The following is a 25,545-nucleotide window of genomic DNA, read 5'->3' on the forward strand; positions in this document are numbered from 1 at the left end:
TTTTCATTCCCCTTTGCCTTACATGTTCATATCCTTCTTCCTGGAATTGCCCTTGTCCTTGATACCTGGGAGCTGTACTCTACCTCAGTACTGCTCTTCATTTTGTTGTTATTTTATTTTATTTTTTAAATCTTCTTGTTGAGAGTATTACAGATGTCCCTATTTTTCCCTCCATTGCCCTTCTCCACCTGGTTCCCACCCTGCCCCAGGCCTTCACCACCTTATTGTCTGTGTCCTTATGTAATGGACTAGGGGCCCGGTGCATGAAATTCGTGCACTGGGTGTGTGTGTGGGGGGGGGAGTGTCCCTCAGCCCAGCCTGCCCCCTCTCACATACTGGGGGCCCTCAGGCGTTGACCCCCATCAAGCTCCAATCGCAGGATCGGCCCCATGCCCAGGAATCATGCCTGGGCAGGGGACCCCCATCTCCCTCTGATCACTTGCTCCACCCCCTGTCCAAGCCTGACGCCTCTGACCCAGGCTTCAGGCCTGGGCAAGGGGACCATCATATCCCCCCAATCCCCGGCTGCGCCCCCCGCCCAGGCCTGATGCCTCAGCCAGAGGAGCTGACCCTCATCACCCTCCGATCACCAATCACCGGATCGGCCCCTTGACCAGGCCTGAGGCATCCGGCAGAGGTGTCAGGCCTGGGCAGGGGACCCCCAACTCCCCGCGGTTGCAGGCTCCGCCCCTGCCCAGGCCTAACGCCTCTGGCTGAAGCGTCCGGCTCGGGCAGCGGGGACCCACAGCTGCAGCGGCCCCGCGATCGTGGGCTCCGCTTTAGGCCCAGGCAAGGGACCCCTAGCTCCCGGGACTGCCAGCTTCGACCGTGCCCAGCTCCCATCGCTGGCTCCACCCCTACTTCCTGCTATCACTGGCCAGGGCGGCAAAGGCGCCTGATTCTCCGATCATGGCTGGGGGGCAGGGCAAAGGCGGCCCCAGGGCCGCCTTTGCCCTGCCCCCCAGCTCTTAGCTCCCCCCTGGGTTTCCGATCACTGTCAGTGGCAGGGGGCTTCTTCCTGCTTTCCCTTTCGCCTCCCTGCATTGTGCCTACATATGCAAATTAACCGCCAATTACCATTTTTCTCTTTTATTAGTGTTGATATCCTATCTAATAAAAGAGAAACATGGTAATTGGCCGTACCTCTGCTACCCTTCCCATTGGCTAATCAGGGCAATATGCATATTAACTGCCAGCCAAGATGGCGGCCGGCAGCCAGGCAGCTGGAAGCGAACATGAGGCTTGTTTGCTTCAGTGACGGAGGACTCCAACGTTCCCCGCCTGCCACTGCCAGCCTCTGAGCTTGCAGTTTGAAACATTGTTACAAATATAGAAGCTAAACAAAACCCCAGAAACCTGCTTTCAGCCCCCCGGGATCTCAGAGCTAGAGTTGAAACAGTGTTTTGATTATAGAACCCAAACAAGCCAGATACCTGCTTTCAGCAGCGGAGGCCTAAGAGCTGGAGCCAAGCCTCAGAGCTAAAGCTGGCCCAGAATAAAAAAAAGAAAGAAAGAAAGAAAAAAAGGAGCAGTTGGGAGCTTCAGTCACCTGCCAGCCTGAAAACAGCCCTCAGCCCCTCACCCAGACTGGCCAGGCACCCCAGTAGGGACCCCCAGACTGAAGGGTGTGTGACCAGCTGCAAACAGCCATCATCCCCTCACCCAGGCTGGCCAGGCACCCCAGTGGGGACCCCCACCCTGATCCAGGACACCCTCCAGAGCAAACCAGCCAGCCCCCACCCATGCACCAGGCCTCTATCCTATATAGTAAAAGGGTAATATGCCTCCTGGCACTGGGATCAGCGTGACAGGGGGCAGCGCCCAAACCCCCTGATCGCCCTGCGGTTCTGCCTGTGACAGGGGGCGGGGCCACAACCTCCCTATCCACCCTGCTCTGTTCGTGACAGGAGAAGGCACCCCAACCCCCTGATCAGCCCGGCTCTCTGCCTGATAGGAGGGAGCTCCCCAACCCCCTGATGGGCCCTGCTCTGTGCGTGACATGGGGTGGCGCCGCAACCTCCCCATCGACCCTGCCTTGAGTGTGACAGGGTGCGCTGCCCCAACCCCCCAATCGGCCCTACCCTGAGCATGACTGAGGGTGGCATCACAACCTCCTGATCCACCCTGCTCTGTGCATGACAGGGGACGGCGCCCCAACTCCCCAATTGGCCCTGCTCTGAGCCCGACCAGGGGCTACACCTAGAGATTGGGCCTGCCCTCTGCCACCCAGGAGCAGGCCTAAGCCAGCAGGTCGTTATTTCCTGAGGGGTCCCAGACTGTGAGAGGGCACAGGCCGGGCTGAGGGACCCCGCCCCGCCCCCCACCCTGAGTGCACAAATTTTTGTGCACCGGGCCTCTAGTATGTATATAAGATCTTTGGTTAATATCTTCTGACCCTCACCCTCTTCCCCTCTGAGATTTGTCAGTCTGTTCCATGTTTCCATGGCTCTGATTCTATTTTATTCATCCATTTATTTTGTTCATTAGATTTCTTGTTTGTTTATTTTGATTTTTAGATTCAATTGTTGATATATATGTACTTATTGCCATTTTGTTGTTGTTCATACTTTTTATCTTGGCATCCTCCACTCTACTGTTGAATCCTTGAAAATTATTCTTCATTTCAGTTAATGTATGCTTAATTTCTGACTGATCCTTTTTAATATCTTTGAAATTCTAAGATCCCTGAAAGTCACACTAAGTCCCTCGAAGCTCTCACTAGTCATCCTTGAGCAACCTTAAAATTATTGTTTTAAACTCTGCATCCAGGAGTTTTCTTGTTTCCATTTCTTTCATTTGTGACATGTTTCTTTGTCTCACATTTTGGCTGCTACCCTGTGTTTGTTTCTATGTATTAAGTAGAGCCGCTGTGTCTTCTAGAATTGGTAGAGTGGCCTTGTGAAGTAGATGTCCTGAAGGGTCCAGTTGTTCAGCCTCCCCACTCACCTGAGCTGGACACTCTAGGTTTACCCCTGTGTGGGCTGTGTGCACAGTCATGTAGTTGAGCCTTAATTCCTGTTCGTGTCACTAGAAGGAAATGACCCCCGGACCAATTGGCTGTGAGGACCAGCTGTGACTACAATGGAAGAATTGCTGTGCAGGAGACTCTCATATGGAACAGGACTTGCTTAGAGGGGCTTTGGTACTCACTGAGTCTTCCCCAGAAGAGTGTTGCTTGTGAATGTGTAGAATTGTAATCTGGTATGGTCTGAAGCTGTCCACTGGGTGCACTAGTCCTGGGTCCTCTTGGGAGGTGCAAAATAAGCCACTAAGGGGGCCACCCAGCAGAAGCTACAGAGAGATCTGCAGATGGCTACTACTTATGTTGGGCTTGCCTATGCAAGGCCAAACTGTGAAGCTAGGCAAGCTGGTGCTAGTGCCAAGTCCTAGGTCTATTATTAACAGGCTTGGGGCATGCTGATGCCAACTGCTGCTTGTCTGAGAGATTTTAGGAAAGTCTGAAGCCTGACCCAGGACAGGCTATTCACATGGAAAAGCTGCTGCAAACACTTGAGTGGGGCTGCAAATTGGATAGGGTGGGGTTTTAGGGAATCACCAGGGTGGAGTGAACAGTGTGGGCCAGACTGATGGAAACAGATATGGCTGCTTGTCAGCTCTATGACTTGAGAGGTTCCAACACAGGAACAATGACCCCTGAGAGCACCTCAGCCTGGGAGAAAGTAGCCCCCAAGTGCCTGTCCCAATGTCAGACAATCCAGTTCTTCCCCCTATGTGTCTGGATCCCCCAAAGCTGCTGCCTGGTGCTAAATCTCAGAGGAAGCTGGACCATGTAAGTTCATGTGCCAGCCCTTTAAGAGGAACTGCCTAGGTCTCCAGCAGCCTCTGTGTCACTCAGCCACAATCACTGCTGGTTTTTACAGCCTGAAGTTACAGGGACTTCTCTTTCCATCCCTGAAACCCTGGGCTTGGGGTTTCCCTTGCTTCTCTGCAGCCAAGATATCCCTCCTGATTATTGGGAGGTGTCATACCAACCAGTTCCATGCCTCCACCCCTCCTACTAGTCTCAATGTTTTTTTTTCTTTATTGATTAAGGTATTACATATGTGTCCTTATCGCCACATTGCCCTCCACCCAGGCCCATGCCCTCACCTCCCTAGTGTCTGTGTCCATTGGGTATGCTTATATGCATGCAAACAAGTCCTTTGGTTGATCTTTCCCCCTTACCCCCACCCTACTTTGCCTTCCCTCTGAGGTTTGACAGTCTGATCAATGCTTCTTTGTCTCTGGATCTGCTTTTGTTCATCAGTTTATGTTGTTCATTATATTCCACAAGTGAATGGGATCATGTGATATTTATCTTTCTCTGACTGACTTATTTTGCTAGCATCATGCTGTTGCAAATGGTAGGAGTTTCTTCCTTTTTATAGCAGTGTAGTATTCCATTGTATAGATGTACCATAGTTTTTTAATCCACTCATCTACTGATGGTCACTTAGGCTGTTTCCAAATCTTAGCTATTGTAAATTGTGCTGCGATGAACATAGGGGTGCATATATCCTTTCTGATTGGTCTTTCTAGTTTCTTGGGATATATTCCTAGAAGTGGGAGCACTGGGTCAAATGGGAGTTCCATTTTTAGCTTTTTGAGGAAACTCCAAACTGTTCTCCACAGTGGCTGCACCAGTCTGCATTCCCATCAGCAGTGCACGAGGGTTCCTTTTTCTCCGCATCCTCGCCGCCAGCACTTGTCATTTGTTCATTTGTTGATGATAGCCCTCAATGTGTTTTCTTCTTTACTTTTGTAGTTGTAGACTTCCATTCAGCCACTTTTCAGGAGGTTCTGAATGATGGTTGTTCTGTATTTTAGTTGTAATTTTAATGTAGTTGTGGGAGGCAGCCACTACCAATGTTTACCTATGTTACCAACTCGGTTTTGTTTCCTCAGTATTTCTCTTACTTCACACCTCACCTCACTTTCCATCTCTGAAGTAAGTATCCTTCCATAGCAATGTGTGCAAGGAGTAAATCAGAGTAACTTTCTCACCGTATTATAATGTTCAGTCAATTTTTCTGCCTCCAACAATAAAACATGGTCAAATTGAGAGAGTAAAATTTATAATTTTACTCTTTAAAAAATTCCATGGGTGGTCCTTCTTCAAAAATATATAATAAAATCTGACAAAAATGAGATTCTGTGTACCCCTTAACAAATGGCAAAGGTGGGCTAAGACTCAACAGGGTTTATAATAGTGAACTCTCACAGTCCTGCCAGCTTTTCGGAATATCACCAGCACAGTCGTTCTCAACTCTGACTATGCTTTGATATCACATTTGAACTTTAAAATATCTTTGGTGTCTGGGTCCCAGTTGTATAAAATTTTAATTAATTGGACTGAGGTAGTTCAGAGTCATTAGGGTTTTTAAATGCTCCCAGATAATGAGAACTTAAGGATAAGGACCACTGCACAGGAAGATGTTGCTAAATGGGAATAGTTTCTAGAAGTCAGTATTGAGATTGGGAGTCACAAATGGACTGTCAATGTAAGGACTCCGTATTTTTCATAATTTTCTTGAGAAATAAGTTATTCTCCCTTCTGAACTGATTTAGCGACTCTCTGTCACCCTCATGGTAAAATCAAACATCTTGACCAGTCAACATGTTACACCAACCTCTCCATGAAATAGTCCAGTGTTTTTCTTCTTTCTTAACTTCTATGCTTGAGTCAGACAAAACTGCTTGCTAAACTCAGGCTTGTCCTTCTCTAAGTGCCTTTTCTAGTGACAGTAATTTTATAAATTGCTCCTGTTCTGTGATCAGTTAACTGCTCAATTGTACAGTTAACACAGTATCTGAAAATGGCAGCCTCTGTCTGCCACTGACAATGGGTTATTTTAAATTCCATGGGGCAGAAAGTGTGTCTTTTTTGATGCTAGATTTCCCCCAAAGCAGCTCCTCACCTCTACAGTAATAGAGTTCTAACTAGACACATGTTTTCCTAGAAGAGAGTATTTTCTACCTTCAACTGCAGATAAGAATAATACTCTGGAAGTGAGCAGAGTAAGAAGCTGGAACAAATCTGAGACCCTGAATGACTTTGTGTTTATCCACCCAGTAATTCTGATATGTGTGGACTGTTTGAGCCAAAGCATTTATTTCTGCTTTCCTTATAAATTGACATACCAAATAGTGTAGTTTTTAAACAGTGCAATATGATGTCTACTACCATTATGTCAAACATCAATGCAAGCCAAAAAAACACAATTTAATTGAAATATTAATACTGGTTATCTGCCCACAAAGTGGTTGGAGAAGCAAACATTTTTTCATTCCCAATTTAAAGCTTCATTTGCAAAAGATTTCAAGGTCTCTGACCCAGCCAAGCATTAAACATTCATAGTCACCCTCTTGTTATTAACTGAAGGAAGGAAAACATAGTCAAGTCAGGGAAACAATGTGCTTTATATAGATAATTTTCCTGAGAAATCATTCATTACCCCCCCTTTTTTGAGAGAGACAGAGGAAGGGAGAGGGAGAGAAAGAGAAATATTGATCAGTTGCCTCCCGTACACATAACCCAACCAGGAATTAAACTCTCAACTAGGGATGGATTGAATCGGAAACCCAGGCATGTGCCCTGACTGGGAATGAAACCCACGACCTTTCTGTGTATGGGACGATGCTCCAACCAACTGAGCCACATTAGCCAAGGCTCAAGTTATCTTTTATTTTTTTAATATATTTTTATTGATTTCAGAGAGGATGGGAGAGGGAGAGAAAGATAGAAACATCAGTGATGAGAGAGAATCATTGATTGGCTGTCTCCTGCATGCCCCCTACTGGGGATCGAGCCTGCAACCCAGGCATGTGCCCTTGACCAGAGTCAAACTCGGAACCCTTAAGTCCGCAGCCTGGCATTCTACCCACTGAACCCAACCAGGTAGGGCTCAAGTTAGCTTTTAACTACAAATACATAGTCTATTCACCCTTCAGACAAATTTAGGGTCCTTACTAGCATATCAGACAAGAAAGCTGTATATTAAAATAACTGGGGAGATTGCCCCAAAAGTTATTTTCCTTATAGTCCCAACCAAAGGGTAAGAGAGTGTACTATCTCAGCTTTGAGGCAATACTGGGAAATCCCAGCAATTAAGACATCTAAACCAATTGTGCGATTACCCTAGAGCAGTGATGGCGAACCTCTGACACGCGTGAACTCATTTTTGGGGTTGATTTTTCTTTGTTAAATGGCATTTAAATATATAAAATAAATATCAAAAACATACATCTTTGTTTTACTATGGTTGCAAATATCAAAAAATTTCTATATGTGACACGGCACCAGAGTTAAGTTAGGGTTTTTCAAAATGCTGACATGCCAAGCTCAAAAGGTTCGCCATCACTGCCCTTGAGTCTAGGGCCTAGACCTATAGACCAGACTAACAGCCTTGATTTTATACATTTTCATTCCATTTTTTATCTTACATACATTTGATTATATATAACTTATAAATCAGTCCATGAACTATCCTCATAATGGCTGAACCATTCAGAAAATAAGTTTTGAACTCAAATGAACCCATTTAAGGCAGCTACAAATCTCAAAACCATTCTGTCACCTACCCAAGCTGGAATGAGATCAGCCTTTAAGAGTGAGGACACCAGAGATCCTATGCCAAGGGAGAATAGGTTAAAAAAACAGACAAAGGCCCTAGCCAGTTTTTCGCATTGGTTAGAGTGTCAGCGTGCAGACTACAGGGTCTCAGGTTTGATTCTGGTCAAGGGCATGTATTTCAGTTGCAGGCTTGGTTGGTGCATGCAGGAGGCAACCAATCGATGTGTCTCTCTTCTCTCTCTCTCTCTCTCTCTCTCTCTCTCTCTCTCTCTCTCTCTCCTCGCTTCCATTCTCTCTAAAAAAAATCTATGGAAAAAATTTCCTCAGGTGAGCATTAACCAAAAATAAATAAATAAATAAATAAAATAGACACAGGTTGTAATATATGATTTCTTTTTGTGAGCTACCAGGCATTTGTCATATCAGAAAGAACTACTAAGTACAATGAGTTACCCGGGAATACATGGTCTTCATGGAGCAGAAGAGAACTGTCCTTATATCATCTAAAAAATTATTTAAGCCTATATCTTTTCATCCATGATTTTAATAATGAAATTACTAAGATGTGAGATAAGATGACTTAGAAAAACTTACTACCTGTAAGTACTTTAAACAATGTCTTTTCTATGCATTTTTTTTCACATTTTCTAAGTTTAAAAACTCCCAGATGTTCTTGATCATGGCCAGTATTTGATAATATTGTGAGATATATCTGATTTCCTAGTCACATTTTTATAAAGTGACTTTCTTTTGTTACCATGACATTATTCTATCCTTCATCTAAGACATCAATTTTGTGACAGGTGGTATTTGATATTGTGACTAATCTAACATCCACGGTTTCAAGGGCAATAATAACACACTACTAACAGTCACTACATACTTATAATGTGTCAGGCACCTTCAAGACATATTGTTTATTATAATGTGTATTAATTACTATGACAACCTTGGGGAATAGATAACTTTATTATTCCCACTCTATAAGTAAGAAAACTGAAGTTAAACAATACAGCCAGCAGCATACCACTAAGAAGGAGCAGGGCCAAAATCTAAAATCGGATGACCCAGCATGTGACATAATACCTGGTGGTGCTATTCCCATTTAACCAAAACTATTTGGAAAGAAGTCATAAAAGTGCATGAATTGAAAAGTTATAGAGTCATAGAAACTGTGGACCAAAGGAAGCTTAAATGTCCCCTAGCTCTTCCTGCCCAAAGTATCAATCCAAGAAATTAACTGGCTGTTCATCAAAAGCAGACAACCAGGCAAAAGAAGATCTAAATAGCTCAAAGAAAATAGCCTAAAAGACAAACCGAAGACTGAACAGAACCACTTCAAAAAGAATGTTAAAGTATTTTTGAATAAAAGACAGACTTCTGAAGTAGAACTCCAGCTTGGCCAGATAACAGACTCGCCAACATATAAGTGCCAGGTGATGTTGTAGATGGGGATGATAAGATTAGAGGAACACAAACCCAGAGAGGATTTTTGTTTGGTTCTTTGGCAGGACTTGACTCTAGGAAATGATGGGGAAATTCTAATTTCTGTGAACAATTTTCACAAGAACGAGAGGTTACAGCTTCCAATGAAAAAGACATGCTGCAAGTGAAGGAAGCAAAGTGCAGTTGGCTCTCAGGCCAGATGGCATTTATCTGAGTGGTTTTTAGAAAATACGGTGTGAAACAGTAGAGTTTGATGAGGACATATATAATATTGGTAAAAATAGCAGCTATTCTTGAAGATTGTCCAGTTTCTGGCACAGTGTCTTTTTTTTTTTTTTTTTTTTTTTTTTTAAGAAAACCAGGAGAGACCCCTAGGGATTCAGATAGGTGAACTTTGTCTTGGTGTGAGGATACTGTTTGCAGGGGGAGATGTGTGGGGGGAATCTGAGGACAGTACCAAATAAAATCTGGGGATTAAAATTTGAGGGGCTCCCATCAACTCTGCAGTAATGGGGATTTCCACTTCTACAACTTTAATATTGACAATGGCTCAAAGCACTTGTCTTTTCAAAAGGTTTGCTAATGAAGAAATGTATGCTAGCTTGCATCAAAACTAGCTAAAGAAGTTAGAATCATTTATTGTGGATTCTTAGGTCAAAGAACAGAGATTAAAATCTGGTGTTGGAATGAAAATGTAATCACACAAGCATTTTTTAAATGTGGAGGTCTGTGCAAGCCACAGATAATTGACTCTCATATGACTGACACTATGTGTGGCAGCACCTACAGGGCAAATAATAAAATAAATCATATGTAATCATATGATTGTATGGTCATCATCACTAACATTTACTGACTGCTTACTACAGGGCAGGCACACTGCTTATTCTTTGACATCCATTACTTCAGTTATTCTTAGTCTGCTAACCTCCTTCAGACAGCTGCTCTTTCAGGAAGAAAAATGAAGAGGTATGACAGGGTATCAGCCACAGTCATGAATTTCAAACAAAACTCATCTGAAATATTCTGAATAAAACATGGTCTCCATTTAGAACTGAGTGAAGCCAAGAGGTTGTAAAGGAAGCCAGAGATGGAATCTGTTCTCTGACCCTCAATCCCTGGGCCTACCAGGAACTTGTATCTTTTAAACCTCAGATAATTGGGCTGACATTGGTTCCAGACTCCACATAATTGCCAGCCCTGAGACTTGAGAGTTCTTATTGTCCTTTTCACTTTTTTTGTTTTTTAATTTCCTGGTCCTTACCTAGCTCTACCTAACTCTGTCCCTACCTAATTATAAATGTTTTGCATTCGTTTCCTGATTCCTGCAGCTTGGCTTCTCTTCCCCAAGCCTTTATCTCTGTTGCCCACCTGGGGTTTCAGAACCATGTGGGTCGAAAGCAGGGGTCCTCAAACTTTTTAAACAGGGGGCCAGTTCACTGTCCCTCAGACCGTTGGAGGGCCAGACTATAGTTTTAAAAAAAACTATGAACAAATTCCTATGCACACTGCACATATCTTATTTTGAAGTAAAAAAACAAAATGGGAACTGATACAATATTTAAAATGAAGAACAAGTAAAGTTAAATCAACAAACTTACCAGTATTTCAATGGGAACTATGGGCCTGCTTTTGGCTAATGAGATGGTCAATGTCCGGTTCCATATTTGTCACTGCTCGTCGTAACAAGTGATGCAAGTGTGCATCAGTTAGTCTAGATCTGGTTGGAGATTTCAGATGTTTCATTCTGAGACTGAGAGGAGCAGTCGAGAGACAGAGAGAAGGAGGGGAGTCAGAGAGTCCGGCACACTGCAGGCGGGGGAAGAGTCGGCTGCTAAGCAACAATCAGCAGTGGCAAAAACACCCAGCGGGCCGGATAAATGTTTTTGCTGGGCTGCCTGCGGCTGCGGGCCATAGTTTGAGGATCCCTAGTCTAAAGCCTTGTCTCAAGTGCTGTCTGAAACTCTCCCAAGCATTGGTCCATAACCTCCTGACACCCAACCCAGTGCTGATGGACATATTGACGCATAAAGATTTAGACACTTCTATTAATTAGTCAGTGCCCCTTCCCAATTAAAATACTTAGTTCAGGGATCTTCACACAATGCTCAAAATACTTTCTGTTCTATCAAGACTTGTTGACTGAAATTTACAGTGTGTTCTGTAACATGAACTGCAGACCAAAATCCAAATTACAACATGTGACCTCTATGGCAAGAAAGAGTAAAACATTTAAAAAGCCTTGGACAGATGCCAGGTGGTGCTGGACCATGAAAAACTCCAGAGAAAACTGCACTAAACAGAAATAGTAGTACACATACCACAGCCGCTTGACACTTCACTGTACCTTGATTCCTGATCATAAACTATGATTGGGTTGCTTTTCAATATGAGAAGCTTATGGAGAGCAGGGTACAATGAAGGGCCAAGTGCAGAGTGCCTACCTTCCCCATCAGTCCTGATGCCAGCAGGAAACTTGCAGAAGCTGAACATTATGTTAGATTTCCTTTGTGGAGAAGCACTGACAATAGCCTTGAGTAGCACAAAGACACACTTAGGAAAGTGGAAAGTTTTGTCATAGCCACATTACACTAGGCAGATAGCTATTTGGAAAAGAATATTTCTGCATTTCATATTTTATGTATTAATTTTTCTATACAGACTCTATCTTTTTTCACCCAAATCTGGTTCCCTCCTAGTCTCTCTGTCTCTGTCTCTTTACAGAGCTTACTTTCTCTAAGTAACAACTTTCCCTAATGCCTGGAGTGATGGTTACTATTATGTGTCAACTTTGCTAGACTACAGTGACTATTTATTCAATCATATGCTAATCTAGGTGTTGCTGTAGAGATATTTCCTAGATGTGGTTAGCATCTATGATCAGTTGACTTTAAAGCAGATTATTATCAACAATGTGGGTGGGCCTCATTCAATCAGTTGAAGATCTTAAGAGCAAAATTAAGGTTTCTCTGGGGAAGAAATCCTGCTGCAAGACTGCAACATCAGATCCTGCCAAAGAGTTTCCAACTTGCTCATCTTCCTTGCCCTACAGATTTGGAATTGGCCAGCCCTCAAAATCACAAAAATCAATTACTGAAGTAAATCCCTTCATATATATTTTACATATATAGAAAAACTTTCTTTATATGTTATATTATATATTATACTAGAGGCCAGGTGCACAAAAATTTGTGCACTCGGGGGGGAGGGAGGGGTCCCTCAGCCTGGCCTGTGCCCTCTCTCAGTCTGGGACCCCTCAGGAGATAACGACCTGCTGGCTTAGGCCCACTCCCGGGTGGCAGAGGGCAGGCCCAATCCCTAAGTGCAGCCCCTGGTCGGGCTCAGAGCAGGGCCAATTGGGGAGTTGGGGCACCACCCTCTATCATGCACAGAGCAGGGCCGATCAGGGGGTTGGGGCACCACCACTCTCACACTCAGGGCAGGGCCAATGGGGAGGTTATGGTTCTACCCTGTCACACACAGAGCAGGGCCCGTGGGGGGGGGGGGTTGGGGCGCTGCACCCTGTCACACACAGAGCCGCAGGACGATCAGGGGGTTTGGGCGCTGCCCCCTGTCACACTGATCCCGGTGCTGGGAGGCATATTACCCTTTTACTATATAGGATAGAGGCCTGTTGAATGGGTGGGGCTGGCTGGTTTGCCCTGAAGGGTGTCCTGGATCAGGGTGGGGGTCCCCACTGGGGTGCCTGGCCAGCCTAGATGAGGGGATGATGGCTGTTTGCAGCTGGTCACACACCCTTCACGGTGGGGGTCCCCACTGGGGTGCCTGGCCAGTCTGGGTGAGGGGCTGAGGGCTGTTTTCAGGCTGGCGGATGACTGAAGCTCCCAACTGCTCCTTTTTTCTTTTTTTTTCTTTTTTATTCTGGGCCAGCTTTAGCTCTGGCTCCAGCTCTGAGGCCTCTGCTGCTGAAAGCAAGTATCTGGTTTGTTTGGGTTCTATAATCGAAACAATGTATAACTCCAGCTCTGAGATCCTGGGGGGCTGAAAGCAGGTTTCTGGGGTTTTGTTTAGCTTCTATATTTGTAACAATGTTTCAAACTGCAAGCTCAGAGGCCGGCAAGGCAGGCAGGGAACGTTGGAGTCCTCCGTCACTAAAGCAAGCAAACCTCATGTTAGCTTCCAGCTGCCTGGCTGCCGGCCACCATCTTGGCTGGCAGTTAATTTGCATATCGCCCTGATTAGCCAATGGGAAGGGTAGCGGTTGTACGCTAATTACCATGTTTCTCTTTTATTAGATAGGGTGTGAGAAAGTAACCTCACTTATAAATTTTAAGAGTTCCTGAAGCAAAAATAATTTCCCCCCAATATTTCATATGAATATACTTTAATGAAGGAACCATGCAATGGAAGTGTGGGCAGGGCTAAGGAAACAAAGAAAGGACGGTTAAGCACCAGATACTAGCAATAGAGAGCAGCAGGTATGTTCCTCTCCACCCCACACAAACCTGGGGCTGAAGGGGTAGGGGGAGGATGCAGCTCTGTTACAATCAAGGGATCTGTGGTTGGGAGAATGCAGCACTGACACAGGGAGGGGGCAGGCAAAAAAAGCCTCTGACCTCTCTCTCTCCTCCTGCTCCCAATCTCCTGTCAGGCAAGTCGGTCTCCAGTTGGTAGAAGCCAACCAGGAAGGGAGCCTGGAGATGATGCTAGCAGGAATCACACTGCTCAGGGCACAGAGCAAGCAAAACGTGAAGAATGGGTCTTGGGTGGGGAGAGGACCAAACCAAAAATATCCATTATACTCTGGTTCTTCTAAGACTCAAACTGCAAGTTCATACTGATTTCTAGCTTTCATAAGAGACCGTTTAATTTTGCTTCTTTCCTGCTAATCTACCATACCAGTAGATTTATTTCTTATCCAATGCCATTATTTTTCCTGATCCCAAGTCTTATTTATTATTTAATTACATTTGCAATAACCCAGATTTTAATTGCTCTCCCTACAATCTCTATCACTTTTATCAAGCCCTCCCTGAACCCCAAAACTCAATTTTAATCAATTAATAAAGACACATATATCATTTTATAGAAAAATTACAGCCAAAAAGTTTTATAAAGTAATCTATATATGTGCAGTAGTCGTGGGATAAATATTGTATACCCATCAGATTGTAATCCACCACAATTCAGAGCACATGAAGTATGTATTATAAAATATTAGTGTCCCAGTGCACGAAATTCATGCACATGGAGGGGGTGTCCCTCAGCCTTGCCTGCACCTTCTCAATCTGGGACCCCTCGGGGGATGTCCAACTGTTGGGGGATGTCCCTGTGGGATCAAGCCTAAACCAGCAGTCGAACATCCCTCTTGCAATCCGGGACCGCTGGCTCCTAACCGCTCACCTGCCTGCTTGCCCGATGCCCCTAATCACTCTTCCTGCCAGACTGCTTGACCCCAACTGCCCCGCCCCCTGCTGGCATGATTGCCCCCAAATGCCCTCCCCTGCTGGACTCATGGCCCCCAACTGCCCTCCCCGGCTAGCATCCTGGCCCCGACCCGGCCTCCCCGCCAGAAGCCCTCCACAGCCAAGCGTTCCATGCCCGGCCAATGCCACTGCCGAGACAGCCAGGCTGCCAGACAGAACATCCACTGTCATCACATGCAATTGGTTTAGTTACATCATAAATTCCACCCCCAACTCCATTCAGTAGGAAATGCCAACTACCTGGAACCTATGGAATAATGCCTGGTGACTCCCTGCAGGTGTCTGAGGTGCATGTGTGGGAAAAGGTAGGATGTGTGTGTCATATATATATGTATCTATCTCACAAATGTGCATGCATGCATGTGCCGAGGGTAAAAGACACACAAAATCAAGAGAGTTGGCAGCTACACCTCAGGAGCAATGACTGGCAGGAGACTGGCTCTAGACTGTAACTTTCCAAGCCTATCACAGTACATTTCCAGGACTCATCATGCCTCTGTAATGCCCCCTGCTGACAGGAGGCTGGCTCCTTCAACACAGCTATTTCATGTGGGTCCTTTTGACCCCTAACCTCCCAGCATCCTTGGCCAGTATGTCAGGCATGCTGGTCGTTCACAGGGGGCCATAGCCACAGGCTGTGCAGGCCCCCGAGCTGATGTCTTGTTAATCACTCAGTGTGGGCAGGCAGAGCCACCTGAGAGGTTGGCCTCTCCCATGGGCACCCAGCGGCAGGGGAAAGCAGGAGCGAGAGTCTCTCTATACGCTGGGTGCTCCTGAGAGAACTCCCACTCCTGGCAGGTGATTATGTGACCCTCCCAGGTGGGAAGAGAAGCTGGACGGCCGTGAAAGGTAGGGTCCTCCCCAAAAGGAAATCGTGAGGCAGTGGGAAGTACAGGCTTTCCGCTGTTTGTGTGGTTTCTGAACTGCATCACCTGGACCTCCAGCCTCTTTAACAGCATGAGACTCAGAGGAGTGCTGTGCCATAGATCCCACTCTCCAAACACACTGGCAGCTGCACTTGGGGCTCCATGATTCATCCAGTCCTTGACCCACCAAGGGCTGTGAGGCCTGCCAGGTACCCATCAGGGCTGCTCCTCCTGTCTGTGCCCGGCCTGGCCAGGAGGCCCTCCCTCTGTGGCTGGGCGCAGAATGCTTGCTTCGTCACTGATGAAGCAAGAATTCCGCCAGGCTGCTCACGCTGCCCACTCTCAGCGGCTGCCCCCCCGGGACTGAGGGATCCTGGGGGGGCTGAGAGGACTGGGCGCTGACATCTTGTGGCTATGGGCACCGCCATCTTTGTGATGAAGTGACAGTTAATTTGCATATTACCCTTTTATTAGATAGGATGTGTTTGAATAATTTTATTTTCCTTATAGGTGTTCATCTCAAGATACAAAAAAAGAGTAGACTTCTCATGTGTCATTTATTATTATCAAAGAGAGAAAGGGGTCTACTCTTATGTGTAGACAAGGAGGTAACTGCAGCTGGCACATATGGGATTATCTGTCCATTCCCCTCATCTGGGAATTGCCTGTTTTCTTCATCCCTTTCATGAGGTTATCATAGAAGCTATTCTAGGGCGACAGTAGACTTTAGACTCAAGATCACTCATCATAATCCCTAACCCAGACCTCATCTTCCTAACCAAAGTTTCTAAGTTCCAGCCTGGCACCTGATTCAGGTGGAAAAATTAGAATCTGTTCTTGAGAACATTTCATCTAGAATTGATAATCATTCTTTGGGTACATGAACCATGATGTGTAAAACTAGGAGGCTAACTATCAGTAAACACATTTTCAATTTAGAAAAAAAAAAATAAGGAGAGGATAAGATAGAGAAAAAAAATCATATAACCAGAAAAATCAAAGAAAGCCACACAGAGTCATCATGGTACTTAAATATCTATTTCCAGTTCTGCCTCAAGTCTAGGGGCAATTCTAACTGTGGGTCTTCTAAATCCCTTACTTTGTTTACCTTAGTTTTAGTTATATGTAAGCCAATAAGTCCTAATGAATATACTTTCCACCATCTAAACTTATCAAATGGAAGGCTTAGCCTCACACTGACCAATGGACTTGTAAGAAGTAACTTAGAAAATTCCAACTATGCTTATGAATTTTCTACCAATGAATATGACTGACTAATTTTCTATTTCTGTATTGTTTTCTTCAATGGCAGGAAAGTTCAAACCTATCATTGCCATTAGGCTTCACACTAGGAACATGAATTTAAATTATTCTAAAAGCACGGAATCCTGGGAAAAAGAACACAATTATATTGAAACCTCATTTTAAAAGCTAATTGAACCATATTTTAACTAACACCCTTTGAAATGGAGTAAACACATCATGAAATCCAAAGAAGCTCAGTTACTTAAGCAGACACAACATGATTAGTATTATCACAAAATGACTAACACTGTTTCAGCTGCTCATAGCTTTTGTAGGGGCATAGTATTTCCATCAACCCTAGTTTCCATTTATCAAATAAATTTTCCACAACCTATACAACTTTAATATCTGCTCTTTAAAGGAACATAAGTCTAATAAATAAGCAAATATATGAATTCAGAAAGGGTTTAACTCATCTGTTTTATTTTTAGTGCCTGTTAAGAAAGTATCAAAGGACAAAATACCTAGCACAATGGCCACAGATAAGTAAAATTTACAAATACAAAATAACTAAGTTTCCAAAGAAGGGATTGCCAATACAGAAGTTTCTTCATATATAGAGTGGTGTAGCCTTGTGTTTAAGAACTTTAGTTTTGCAGGAGGTCACAGCTGGATTCCCAGTCACGGCACATGCCCAGGTTGAGGACTGGATCCCTAGTAGGGAATGTGCAGGAGGCAACTCATCAATGATTCTCTTTCTTCATTGATGTTTCTATCTCTCACTCCCTAACCATTCCTCTCTGAAAATAAAAATACATTTTACAAAAAGAACTTGAGTTTTGGGACCAGATTGCTAGTTTTCCCATCTACAGTCTACTACTTATCATGTATGTAACCTTGGGCAAATCACTTATCTCTGTGCCTGAGTTTTTTATCTTTAACAACAACCACACGCAAAAAAACACAGAGCCTCCACAAGTGGTAGTTGAGATGATTTAATAGATTTAACACACATGAAAAAATCTGGCAGACATTAAACCAGCCATGGGCAAACTACGGCCCGCGGGCCGGATCCGGCCAGTTTGAAATGAATAAAACTAAAAAAAAAAAAAAAAAAAAAAAAAGACCGTACCCTTTTATGTAATGATGTTTACTTTGAATTTATATTAGTTCACACAAACGCTCCATCCATGCTTTTGTTCCGGCCCTCTGGTCCAGTTTAAGAACCCATTGTGGCCCTCGAGTCAAAAAGTTTGCCCACCCCTGCATTAAACACTCAATAGGTGTTATCTCTTATTAAGAGGTAATGTATCAATTAGTTTTGAAGCTTCAAATAAAGCATTCAGCAGATTTAAAATGGCAGCATAGTAAGTGGATGCTACACAGACATGCTCCTAAGACCAAACTGGAATTAAAACTAAAATATAGAAGAACAACCCTGAAAAATCTACTGAGGAATAGCTGGAGAGAACCCTGATAACCAAGTAGGGAAAGTGGAGACTGCATAGAGACTGATAGGAAGGGTAGAGGTGCAAAAGGGCTGGCCAGGCTCCCAGAGACAGCAGCTGAAGTTTCAGAGAGACATCTCAGCTGGGGGTGGAGGTGCAACTGAGAACAGTGGGGTCTAATACCCAAGCCGGGCTCCACAGCAGAGAGCACCAGAACTAAGAAAGGTGCCCACATAACATCTGGCTGCGAAAAGCTGCAGGGCTTCTGTCTGCCAGCCAAAGATGGCTGGAAATGCAGACACCCTCTTAGACGGCCAACACATGAAATTTTGAGTGCAGCCACTCAACTTGGGTTCCAGCAGAGTGAGAGCAGAGTGGACTGGAGATGTATGAGGAGAAGCCAGGGTGGGGGACTCTGGAGATAGAGCTAGAAAAACAGACACCTTAGTTTCCTATGCTGAGTCATTCCTTCACACTGCAGAGGTCATCTTTCTCAAGCAAATGTTTGCTATCCAGGCAGTATTTGCCTGGGGGGAAGACAGTTGGCACACCCTATTGGAAAGCCTCTTTAACGTGGTGTGAAGTTTCTGAGGACAATTTAGAGACTGAGAATAACAATTAGCTTCCAGGCAGAAGCAACTGACCCAGCCTGATGGAAAACTCACCCCACATAAGGAGGATTGGTTGAGGCTACTCAAGACTGTAAACAATCAATCTACATGCAATCTACATTCCTAAAGTATATATGGAGGCTTTGAGTTTTTACCTCATCTAATTAATCAGAAAGAGCATTGAGTCCCACCATAGGCATCATCTTGGACCACTCAGCAAGGCAAAAGCCAGAGGGATGCGAAGCACCTGAAGCTGACGCCTGCAGGACCAGCTCCATGGGGGAAGGGAGTATAGCTCAGAACAGGAACAATCAAGGTGTGATAATCAAGGCAAACCCAGCCTCTGGGCTAAGGAGTCCCTGACTGCTGGACTATTAGGGGCTTCAATCACTTGGACCTCAATCAGGCAGGCCAGGGCCAGAAAGAGACAGTGACTCACATTCACCTGCACTATAGAAGTTCCCAGGAGGCCCAGGATAGACACACAAAGGGACCAGATTCAACAACATCAGTGCAAAAATCCAAGGAGCCCCACAAAGAGCAGACCCAAAGTACCTATATAACAGTGGGAACAATAACAATGACGTTGATCCTCACTGGCATAAAGTAGGAGGGGATATCTCTCCCACAAATGGAACATCTATAATCAAGTCCTAATTACAACAGGAGAGCCCAAATAACACACATAAGGTCCATTCCTAAAGTATCCTGCTCATGTGAACAAGTAGACTGCAGCACTGGACCCTTCAAGACACTTTCTACAAAAGGCCATCCCACAAAGACTGGGAGGCATAACAGTTCTACCTAATACATAGAAGCAAATACAAAGAGGCAGCTAAAGTGGGGAGACAAAGAAACCATCACCTAATGAGATAAAAGAAGGAATCTTTAGGAAAAGAACTAAATGAAACAGAGGAAAGCAATCTATCAGACATAGAATTCAAAGTAATGGTTATAAAGATGCTTAAAGAACTTAGTGCAAATTACAACAACATGAAAAGAAAAATAGAGGACATGAACAAGAACCAGACAGAAATGAAGAATGATATGTCTGACATCAAGAACACACTGGAAGGTATTAAAATTAGATTGAATGAAGCAGAGGATCAAATCATCGATTTGGAAGACAAGGTAAAAATAAATATCCAATTAGAGCAGCAAATAGAAAAAAATAATAAACAGGAAGATAGCTTAAGAGAGCTCTGGGACACCATGAAACATAACAACATCCACATTAAAGGAATACCAGAAGGGGAAGAGGATGAGCAAGGAACAGAGAACCTGTTTAAAGAAATAATTACAGAAAAATTCCTCAACTTGGTGAAGGAAAATGTCACACAAGTTCAAGAGGTGTGGAGTCCCAATCAAGATGAACTCAAAGAGACCCACACTTAGACACATCATAATTAAAATTGCAGATGTTAAAGACAAAAAAAAATGTAAAGGCAGCAAGAGAGAGACAAAAAATTACCTACAAAGGAGTTCCCATTAAAATATCAACGGACTTCTCAATAGAAACACTTCAGGCCAGAAGGCGGTGGCATGAAGTGCTGGAAGTAATGAAATGCAAGGGCCTAAATCCAAGACTACTTTATCCAGCAAGGCTATCATTTCAAGTTGAAGGTGAAATAAAAAGCTTTCCAGACCAAAAAAAAAAAGGTTAAAGGATTACATTACCACCAAACCAGCAATGCAAGAAATGTTAAAGGGACTGCTTTAAGAAGAAGAAAAGGAAAGAGAGGGGATCATAGGCATAAAGGAAATAAAATAGCAACAAAAAAGTACCTATCAATAACAACTTAAAATGTAAATAGGTTAAATGCTTCTGTCAAAAGACATGGAGTGACAGAATGGATAAGAAAAAAATGACCCATCTATATTATATCTACAAGAGATCCACCTCAGAACAAAAGATACACACAGACTAAGAGTGAAGAGATGGAAAAATATATTCCACCCAAATGGAAAGGGAAAAAAAGTTGGGGGTAGCAATATTCATATCAGACAAACTAGACTTCAAAACAAATATCATCACAAGAGACAAAAGAGGCCATTTCAGAAACCTAAAGGGAATGATTCAACAAGAAAAGATCACCCTTGTAAACATATATGCACTCAATATAGAAGCACCCAAGTACATAAGAAAAAAATCTTGATGGACTTCAAGGGAGAGATTGACAGCAATACAGTCATAGTGGGGGATTTCAACATTCCACTGACATTACTGGATAGATCTTCCAGAGAAAAAAGAGAACAAGGAAATAGAGGCCTTAAATGACACAGTAGGTCAGATGGATCTAACCAATATTTATAGAATATTTCAAACCAAAGCAATAGAATGTATATTCTTCTCAAGTGCACATGGAACAGTCTCAAAAAAAGACCAAATGTTAGGGCACAAAACAATCTATACAAATTTAATAAGATTAATATAATAACAAACATCTTTTCTGATCACAGTGGCATGAAGTTAGAAATCAACTAAAATAAAATAAAAAATTTGAAGGGAGTCAATGGGCGGGGGGAGAAGGACATATGTAATACTTTCAACAATAAATATTTAAATAAAAAGTTTTTGAAAGATGATAAAAATTAACCTCAAAAACACACAAATATATGGAGGCTAAATAGCATGTTATTAAATAATAAATAGGTTACCAATGACATCAATCAAGAAATTAAAAACTGCCTGGAAACAAATGAAAATGAACACAAGTCCTATGGGAAACAACAAAAACAGTCCTGAGAGGGAAGTTCATAGCCAACCTAAAGAAACAAGGAAAAGCAATGATAAACTATCTAACCCTACAACTAAATGAATTAGAAAGAGAACAGCAAAAAAAGCAAAGAGGAAGTAAAAGAAAATAAATAATAAAGATAAGAGCAGAAATAAATGAGATAGAGAATTTTTTTTAAAAGTACAAAAGACCAATAAATCCAAAAGTTGGTTCTTTAAAAAGATAAACAAGATTGGTGAACCCCTAGCCAGACTCATCAAGAAACAAAGATAGAGGAACCAAATAAATAAAATTAGAAATGAAAGAGGCAATATAAGAATGGACACCATGGATATACAAAGGATTGTAAGAAAATACTATGAAAAACTACATGCCAACAAACTGGACAAGCTGGGCAAACTGGACAAATTCCTAGAAATATGCAATCTTCTGAAACTCAATTAGGAAGAATTAGAAAACGTGGATAGGCCAATAACAACTGATAAAATTGAAGAAAAACTTCCAGCAAACAAATGTCCTAGACTGGATGGATTTACAAGAGAATTTTACCAAGTAGTCAAAAAAGAACTAACACCTATAATCCTCAAAATATTCCAAAAAATTCAAGATGAAGGAACAATTCCAAGCTCTTTTACGAAGATAAAGACATACAAAGAAAGAAAATTACAGGCCAATATCCATGATGAACACGGATACTAAACTCCTCAACAAAATATTTGTAAATGGATCCAGTAATATACTAAAAAGATAATACACCATGATCAAGTGGGATTTATTCTGGCAATGCAAGGCTGGTACAATATTCACAAATCTTTAAATGTGATACATCACATAAACAAATTGAAAGATAAAAACACTTCATCATATCAATAGATGTAGAAAAAGCATTTCACAAAATCCAGCACTTTTTTTTTAATAAAAACTCTCAGTAAAGTGGGAATAGAGGGATCTTACCTCAACATAATAAAGGCCATATATGACAAACTTAAAGCCTACATAATACTCAATGGGCAAAAACTAAAAGCATTTCCCTTAAGATCAGGAACAAGACAAGTATTTCCATTTTTACCACTCTTATTCAACATAGTACTGGAAATCCTAGCCACAGCAATCAGACAAGAAGAGATAAAAGGCATCCAAATTGGAAAGGAGGAAGTGAAACTCTAATTCTTTGCAGATGGCATGATATTGTACATAGAAAACCCTAAAGATTCTACCATAAAACTACTAGACTTAATAAATGAATTAAAAAATGTAGCAGGATAGAAAATCAACATCCATCAGTCAATGGCATTTTTACACACCAATAATGAGCCCTCAGAAAGAGAACTTTTTTAAAAAAATGTCATTTACCATTGCAAAAATAAAATATAAGATATGTAGGAATAAACTTAATCAAGGAGGTAAGAAACCTATACTTGGAAAACTATAGGACACTGAAAAAAGAAATAGAGGAAGACACAAACAAATGGAAACATATACTATATTCATGGATTGGAAGAATTAAATCATCATTAAAATGTCTATACTACCCAAAGCAATCTATAGATTCAACACAATCCCTATTGAAATACCAATAGCATACTTCAAAGAGCTAGAAAAAATACTCCAAAAATTTATATGGAGCCATAAGAGAACCTGAATAGCTGCAGCAATCTTGAGAAAGAAGAATGAAGTAGGAGGGATCACAATACTGGATATCAAACTATACTACAAAACCATTATACCAAAACAGCCTGGTACCGGCACATGAACAGACATAAAGACCAATGGATCAGAACAGAGACCCCAGAAATTGACCCACACCATTATGGTCAATTAATATTTGACAAAGGAAGCAAGAATATACAATGAAGTAAAGACAGTCTCTCCACAAATGGTGCTGGGAATGCTGGACACACACATGCAAAAAGTTGAAACTAGACCACCAACTTACACCATACACAAGATAAACTAAAGGTTTAATAGACTTAAATGTAAAGCATGAACCCATAAAAATCTTAGAGGAAAACATAGGCAGTAAAATCTCAGATATCTCATGCTGTGATGTGTTTCTGGATATATGTCCTAAGGCAAATGAAACTAAGGAGAAAATAAACAAATGGGACTACATAAAAATAAAAGGCAAAAGAAAATACTATCAAAAGGAAAAGCGAAGCCATTCTATGGGAGAACATATTTGCCAGTGATACATCTGATAAGGGATTGATATCCAAAATATATAAAGTACTCATACAACTCAACAAAAGAAGACAAACAATCTAATTAAAAAATGGGCAGAAAACCCAAATAGACATTTCTCCAAAGAGGATATACAAATGACCAAGAGACATGTGAAAAATGCTCAAAGTCACTAATCATCAGAGAAATGCAAATTTTTTTATTTTATTTATTTTTTTTATTGCTTAAAGTATTACAAAGGGTATTACATATGTATCCATTTTATCCCCCCGCCCTAGACAGTCCCCTAGCCTCCCCTATCCCCCAGTGTCTTATGTCCATTGGTTATGCTTATATGCATGCATACAAGTCCTTTAGTTGATCTCTTACCCCCCTACCTCCTGCCCCCCAACCCTCCCCGGCCTTCCCGCTGCAGTTTGACAATCTGTTTGAGGCAGCTCTGCCTCTGTATCTATTATTGTTCAAAAGTTTATAATGGTCTCTATTGTCCATGAATGAGTGAGATCATGTGGTATTTTTCCTTTATTGACTGGCTTATTTCACTTAGCATAATGCTCTCCAGTTCCATCCATGACGTTGCAAATGGTACGAGATCCTTCCTTTTTACAGCAGCATAGTATTCCATCGTGTAGATGTACCACAGTTTTCTAATCCATTCATCTACTGATGGGCACTTAGGCTGTTTCCAGATCTTAGCTATGGTGAATTGTGCTGCTATGAACATAGGGGTGCATATATACTTTCTGATTGGTGTTTCTGGTTTCTTGGGATATATTCCTAGAAGTGGGATCACAGGGTCAAATGGGAGTTCCATTTTCAGTTTTTTAAGGAAACTCCATACTGTCTTCCATAGTGGCTGCACCAGTCTGCATTCCCACCAGCAGTGCACAAGTGTTCATTTTTCTCCACATCCTCTCCAGCACTTGTCGTTTGTTGATTTGTTGATGATAGCCAGTCTGACAGGTGTGAGATGGTACCTCATTGCTGTTTTGATTTGCATCTCTCGGATGATTAGTGACTTTGAGCATGTTTTCATATGTCTCTTGGCTTTCTGGATGTCCTCTTTTGAAAGGTGTCTATTTAGGTCCTTTGCCCATTTTTTGATTGGATTGTTTATCTTTCTTTTGTTAAGTTGTATGAGTTCCCTATAAATTTTGGAGATTAGGCCCTTATCAGATATGTCATTGGCAAATATGTTTTCCCACACAGTGGGTTTTCTCGTTGTTTTGTTGATGGTTTCTTTTGCTGTGCAGAAGCTTTTTATTTTGATGTAGTCCCATTTCTTCATTTTTTCTTTAGTTTCAAGTGCCCTAGGAGCTGTATCAGTGAAGAAATTGCTTCGGCATATGTCTGAGATTTTGTTGCCTTTGGATTCTTCTAGAATTTTTATGGTTTCCCGTCATACATTTAAGTCCTTTATCCATTTTGAGTTTATTTTTGTGTATGGTGTAAGTTGGTGGTCTAGTTTCATTTTCTTGCATATATCTGTCCAATTTTCCCAGCACCATTTATTGAAGAGACTATCTTGGCTCCATTGTATGTTCTTGCCTCCTTTGTCAAATATTAATTGAGCATATTGGTTCGGGCCGATTTCTGGGCTCTCTATTCTATTCCATTGATCTATATGCCAATTCTTGTGCCAGTACCAGGCAGTTTTGAGAACAGTGGCTTTGTAATACAACTTGATATCTGGTATTGAGATCCCACCTACTTTGTTCTTTTTCAGGATTGCTGCAGCTATTCGGGGTCCTTTTTTATTCCAGATGAATTTTTGGAGAGTTCGTTCTAGATCTCTGAAGTATGCCGTTGGTATTTTAATGGGAAGTGCATTGAATTTATAGATTGCTTTGGGTAGTATGGACATTTTAATGATGTTGATTCTACCAATCCATGAACACGGTATGTTCTTCCATCTGTTTATGTCTTCCTCTATATCTTTTTTCAACGTCCTGTAGTTTTCTGAGTAGAGGTCTTTTACCTCTTTAGTTAA

General features: G+C 42.4%; 1 pseudogene; it reads left to right on the plus strand.

Annotated features, from left to right (window-relative positions):
• The first annotated feature begins 3,703 nt into the window (after window positions 1–3,703).
• The window catches only part of LOC132231865 (DOMON domain-containing protein FRRS1L-like), a 35,169-nt pseudogene continuing 13,327 nt past the window's right edge, over window positions 3,704–25,545 (plus strand).

Source organism: Myotis daubentonii, chromosome 3 (genome assembly GCF_963259705.1).
Source record: "Myotis daubentonii chromosome 3, mMyoDau2.1, whole genome shotgun sequence".
Classification (NCBI taxonomy): domain Eukaryota; kingdom Metazoa; phylum Chordata; class Mammalia; order Chiroptera; family Vespertilionidae; genus Myotis; species Myotis daubentonii.